The following is a 7,093-nucleotide window of genomic DNA, read 5'->3' as shown; positions in this document are numbered from 1 at the left end:
TTCTTATTCTTTCAAGTTTGTAAATCTTTTTGGTAATTCAATACAATTGTGGGTTTGGTTTGGTTTAGCTCCTATTGCTTTGGCCCTTATGCTTACATATGTTTTCTTAAAAGTTGATTTGTTTTGACCAAGCATTTGCATTCATAAAGATAGTTGCATTTAGATAGTTTGCATATAGTTTAGTTGCATTGAATAAATGTCATACCCCTTATTTCTATCTTGGTTTAGCATGAGGACATGCTAAGGTTTAAGTGTGGGAAGGTTGATAAACCCCGTTTTTAGGGTTTATCTTGTGTCGAATTTAGAGCATTTTGTTAACCTTTCTTCACATTTATTCAATAAAATAGCATAGTTTCATGATTGTCTCCTAATTTGTGCTCAAAGTGCAAACATGCTTTTAGACCCTTGATTTGATAATTTTAAACTTCCTTTGATTCTACTAGATGCCTTGATGTGTTTGCTAGTGATTTCAGATTGAAAAGGGCTAGGAATGGATCAAAGGAGTGAAGAGAAAGTATGGAAAGTGAAGAAATCATGAAAAGCCAAAGATTTGGGATACGTCCATGGACGCACACGCGCACTAGACGTATACGCGTGGATTGTAAAAATCCCATGGATGCGCACGCGTGCTGTACGCATACGCGTCGATGCTGGCACGTGATTTTTAAGTGAAATCGTGCCTAGCGAATTTACAGAGGCTGTGGGGCCCAGTTTGGAACCAACTTTGGCGCCAAAATGCTTAAAAGGACCAAGTCTTGAAAGGAAAAGGGTTTTTCCATCATTCATTCCATCATTAGGACTTTAGATCTAGTTTTAGAGTTAGTTTTCTAGAGAGAGAAGCTCTCTCTTCTCTCTAGAATTAGGATTAGGTTTAGGTTAGAATTTCTTAGATCTAGGTTTTAATCTTTGCTTTCATCTACTTCTACCTTTCAATTCTTTGTTTTTACATCTTGTTCTTCTATTCTCTTGTTGTAATTGTCTCTATTTTGTCTCTATACTTTGTAGTTGATCTACTATTGTTCCTTTTATTTCCTTTTAATACAATTTGAGGTAATTCATGTTAATTGTGTTTGCTTTGATTGTTGTAGTTAATTCCTTGCAATTAATTGTTGTTAGACTTCATTCTTGTTGTCAATTTACTATGCTTTCCTTTTATGCCTTCCAAGTGTTTGATAGAATTCTTGGATGGATGTTAGAGTAGAATTTTATGTTCTTGGCTTGAGATGGTAACTTAGGAACTCTTGAGTTACTAATGTCCAAGTGATTGATGATTTGTAGCCATTAACTCTAGCTATCATTAATTCAATTAGTGAATGGCTAGGACCATATGGACTTGGATTGATATAGCTCATTTGACTCTTCTTTACTAATTAGAGGATGATTTAGTGGGATTGATCCTTGCAATTATCATATTGTGATTAGTGATAAGGATAGAGATCCTTGACCACCAAACCTTGCCAAGACCGTTTTATCATTTGATTTTCATTGCCATTTACTTTTCATGTTTCTTATCCAAAACTCCAAAATATACAACTCATAACTAATAACAAGAACACTACCCTACAATTCCTTTAAGAGACGACCCGAAGTTTGAATACTTCGGTTATTAGATTTATTAGGGGTTTGTACTTGTGACAAACAAATTTTTGTATGAAAGGATTATTGTTGGTTTAGAAACTATACTTTCAACGAGACTTCATTAGTGAAATTCTAGACCATCAATTTTCCGATCATCAATGGCTAATCCACGACTTCGTTGGGGACTTGGAGACATCAATTCAGCCAAGGTACAGGGAGATTATGACCTTTGTGGTATAGGCTAGAATCAAGAAGCAGTGTTCTCTAATCTGGAAGATCCGACCTTGTCTGTGGCATTTTGAGTAGGATCACTAAGGGAATGGATTAAAAGAGCTTCACCCCCGTTCAGATTGGATGACCACTGAACTAATGTTTGATCTGAAGCAGAGGAGATTAATGACTACTGACCTGGCGTTAATCACTAATTTCATACCTATCCAGTAATACTCTATTTATTCTATTTCTATGCATTTTTTACATCAACTATATTTTCTACCGTCTGACTAAGATCTAGAAGATAGCCATTGCTTGTTCAATTCGACAATCTCCGTAGGATCGACCCTCACTCACCTGAGGTATTACTTGGACGACCCGGTGCACTTGCCAGTCTATCTGTGCGAATATTGCGGAGTCAATTTTGCACACCAGTTACTTACTTAGAAGTACAGTGCACTAATTCAGAATGAGCTACTAAGGAAAATGCCAAACCCAAGGAGTTTTCAAATTCTATGTACTATTGGAAAGATCACTTTTGGCAAAGTCTTATATGATCTTGGCTTAAGTTTAAATCTGATACCTTCATCTGTGATGAAGAAACTGGAAACTCAAAAGGCACAAGCAACAAGGATCACCTTGCAATTAGATGACCATTCCCTGAGGCAGACACATAGGCTAGTGGAGAACCCACTAGACAAGGTTAAAGAGCTATTACCCCTAGCAGGCTCTGTGATACTTGACAAGGGAGAAGAAACAGATGACCCCATCATTCTAGAAAAACCATTCCTAGCCACTACAAGAGCCCTGATAGATACTAAGAGAGAAGAAAAGGAACTGAGGTTGCATGAGAACTTCACGGTTATTAAGGATTTTAAACCTCCAAGACCCCCTAACAAGGGAGGTACCTGCATGCAGAGTACAATACTAAAGCCTTCTCCCTTGGTGGAAACTCATACAGTTTTCTCAGACATCAAACCTAAGTTTGGTGTTGGACAGTCATTCCCCACCAAGGAGGAACGTCCCAAGAGGAAGATGCATAGGGAATGGAGAAACAATCCAACCCCTACCCTAACAAGTAAGGAGAATAACTCTGATAACAATACCAAAAAGCATTTTAGGATGAATTCACATCCAAGGGCACTAATCTTCTCCTCTTCTCCCATAGAGTCATTTCTTTTAACCAACTGGAAAAAGAGGAATAAAGTCAACAATCAAGTGTCAAGCTACTGACAGTAAAGAAGCACTTGTTGGGAGGCAACCCAACCATGAATTTTGGGTGAATCTGGCAAGTTTTAGCAAAGTCTGATTTAGAGGCGAAGAAAGTAGTGTAGATGTTGTCAAATCCTGACCTCCATGCATTCAAACGAGCATTTCTGGAGCTACAGAGATCTAATTGAGGCGTTCTCAACGGCGTTGGAAAGCTAACCTCCAAGGCTTTTGGGCTTTTTAGCAATATATAATGATCTATACTTTTTTTTGGATTGGACGGCCCAAAATGGGCGTTGAATGCCCAACATACCCCTTTCTGGCGTTCAATGCCCCAAAGGGAGCAACCTCCCAAGTTGAACACCCAAACTGGCATTCAATAGCCCAAAGGGAGCAGAAACCAAAGTTGAACGCCCATAACTCAAGTTAGACGAAAGGCAACAGCCTAAACACTAAGTGGGCCCCAAAGTAGATTTTTGCACTCCTTAGCTTAGTTTCGCATATCCTTGTACTTTTAATTTTAAATTAACATCTTTTAGGGTTAGCATCTCCTATTTAAAGAGGAGAACACTTAGGAATTAGACACGCCTCCAAGGGAGGATTGATACCATACTTTACACCTAAGTTTCTCTGTAAATTATGAGCTACTAAACCTCTTAGGTTAAGGTTAGGAGCTCTAGTGATTCCTATAGATTAATACAATTACTTTTCTATTCCAATGAATTTGTGCTTCTATTCTATGATGCATTATCATTCTTCATCCTTATGAATCTCAATTCTACATGAGTTTCTTACGAGTCCTAACCCGGATAGTGTTAAGCTACAGTTTGAGGATGCATCATGGGTTATAACAGAATTATCTGGATTAATTGTGGTATGTGACATATAACCTCGTTAGTCAATTGTAATTGAGGTTCATGTGGCTCTAAGGGCTAGAACCATAAGAGCAGCAATTTCTGATCCGGAAGATCCAACCTTGTCTGTGGCATTTTGAGTTGGATCAACAAAGAGATTGACTTGTGCACGCTTCACCCTCTCCCAGATTGATATGGTCCGCTCGGATGTTTGGTCTGGACCTGAGGAGATTAATGACCACGACCCATGGCTTAGTCACTTACAGTTTTGCCATTGAAGGAATCATTCATCATTGGAGTAGTGAGCATGATGTGTTAATCTAGAAGAGGAAGAAACTCTGAAGCCTTAACTGACGTCTCATCACTGTCTATACCATATCCATTTACTACGTTTGTTATTGTTGTTTATGCACCTACAACAATCAAAACTACCTTTCTATTCGCCTGACTAAGACCTGCAGGATAACCACAGCTTGCTCAATACGGCAATCCTCGTGAGATTCGACCATCACTCACCTGAGGTATTACTTGGACGACCCGGTGCACTTGCCGGTTCAGTTGTGCGAGTTTAAATTTCACGCACCACATTGCAAGAGTGGCGGAAGACTACTTCAAAAGTATTTTTTTCCTCCTCTGCCCAGGCAAACCCTGAGCCTTTTTTTTACAGATTTTGAACCTAAGGTTATAGCTAGCAAGAACCGAAGGTTATGCAGGCCTGTCTCTTGATGAAGAGGTCAAGAGAGCCACATTTAGGTTCCACCCTTAAAGTGCTCCCGGTGAGGATGGCATGACGGCCAAATTCTTTCAGTGCTACTAGGACATTGTAGGTATAGCCGTAATTAAAGCAGTGCGAAGCTTCTTTGGTGGAGGGAGAATCCTAAAACACCTCAACCACACTAATATTTGCCTAATTCTAAAAGTGCTAGATACCACTATCATGAGTCAGGTGAGACCTATTAATTTATCTACAGTTATGTATAAGATTATATCTAAAGTTCTTGTCATAGATTTCAAAATTGTATCAGTAAGCTGATAAGCCCTAACCAAAGTGCCTATCTGAAAGGGAGATTTATTTCTGATATCTTAATTGCTCATGAATTTATGTATTATCTTAAATAAAAAGAAAGGCTTGGAATATGAAATGGTGATGAAATTAGACATGACTAAGGCATATGATAGTGTGAAATGGTAGTTTTTACGGTTTATTATGGAAAAATTAGGCTTTGATATAACCTGGATTAGATGGATTTGTGAATTAGTGACTACAGTTTCTTACTCTGTTATTGTGGAAGGTCAACCATTTGATTTTTTTTTAAACCAAATAGAGGAATCCGTCAAGGAGACCCTCTATCCCCATATCTATTTCTTTTCTGCACTGAAAGTTTATTCTATTTGCTACACAAAGCAGAGCAGAACGATCTAATTTAAGGCATTAAAATTAACAGGAGATGTCATACTGTCAACCACTTACTATTTGAAGATAATTTAATTCTATTTTGTAAAGCCTCAAAGAAAAGTTGTCAGAAATTGTTAAAACTGCTTATTATCTATGAGAGTTTTAGTGGTCAGAAAGTAAATCTAGAAAGATCGGTGGTATTTTTAATAATAATACCCTAGGTCCGAATCGGGAAAAAAATAGATACAAGGCTAAATATTACCCATATTGGAGCACAGAACAAGTATCTAGGACTTCTTTCGGTGGTAAATAAATCAAAGAAGGCTACTTTCGATTCTATCAAGGAAAAGGTGCTTAAAAGAGCTTTGGGATAGATTGAATAAGTCACTCCTATCTTGTGGTGGTCATCAAACCCTTCTTAGAGCAGTGGGGGAAGCCATTCCTATTTACACATTATCCTATTTCAAACTCCTAGATAGCCTTATCCAAAAAATTCACAGTATTTTAAATTAATTCTGATAGAAACAGTGTGGCTCAGAAAGTTGGATTTGCTGGAATAAAATAACTCATCTTTTAAAAGAGGAAGGCCTCGGTATTAAAGATTTCAGAGCTCAAAATTTAGCTTTTTTAGGTAAATAAGTTTGGATATTAGTTACTTATCCTAATTCACTCATATACCAAAGGTATACAAAGGTAAATATTTCATGTATGGATATATATTATGGACAAAAAAGGACACCTTATCAGCCTAGAGTTGGAAAAGCATGTTGGAAGGTAGGCGTGTTCTGAAAAAAGTCCTCAACTGAAAAGTGGTTTTTGGAGATTCCATCGGCATGTGGAAAGATATATGACTTCCTCCTCCTTATCCATTTTAAATCTAGAATAACCCCAACAATTCTCAGCTGACTCAACAGCTCTACTTAATAAAGAATCTGATAAATAATAATAGGCAATGGAGACATAATGTTATTATAGAAAATTTTAAGTTATTAGAGAAACTCCACTTGCGAGCTCCTGAACCATAGCGTCCTTTCTTTTTCTTTGATTATTAAGAATTTGGTTGCTTTACTCTTTCATGGTTTGTGTAAGGGGAACTACTAATTCGATTTTTGTGCATTTTTCAGAATGACAACACGATTCCTCAAGATAAAAACGATCTATTTCGGTCCATGTCTTCTACTTCTGCGATACTGCGATTTCTGTAACTGTTTCTCCATCAACTCTGAACGAAAAATGCTAACATGTCAGGTTCAGAAATGGACAAGAGCCTAATTGTGTCTAAATTCAAATTGGTTAGGAGTTTATTTGTCCTTATTCTTTAAACTTTAAAAATATCATTTATTATAAAACTAAATAAATAATTTTTAAATATAATTTTTAAATATATAAATAATAAATATTAAAATACGGTTAATATATTAATAATAATAACCTTATGATAATATATTATTAGTATTATGATCTAGATAATTTTTACCATAAAATAAAAGCTAATAAACACATTATTTGATATATAGTAATTTTTTTGAGTAATGACAAATTTATTTTTTTTTTCTATTTGATATCTTTGCACTAAAATACATTATGAGTAGACTATTAATACTAAATGAAGTAAAAAATAATATTATATTATAAAGACCATTTATAAACTCAACAAACTCAAAATATCAATATTATTATTAATCTATCAATAATACATATTCTCATAAGGTACAGATCCATGAAGATTATCAATATAAGAAGAATGTGGATTAACTAAAATTTTATGTATATTAAAATTTAATTAAATGTTACATATATTTTACTCAAAATATTATTCATAGATTAAAAATATAATTGATGT

This window comes from Arachis duranensis, chromosome 9, assembly GCF_000817695.3.
Source record: "Arachis duranensis cultivar V14167 chromosome 9, aradu.V14167.gnm2.J7QH, whole genome shotgun sequence".
NCBI lineage: Eukaryota > Viridiplantae > Streptophyta > Magnoliopsida > Fabales > Fabaceae > Arachis > Arachis duranensis.
The sequence above is the reverse complement of the archived record's forward strand: the minus strand, read 5'-3'. Positions refer to the sequence as shown.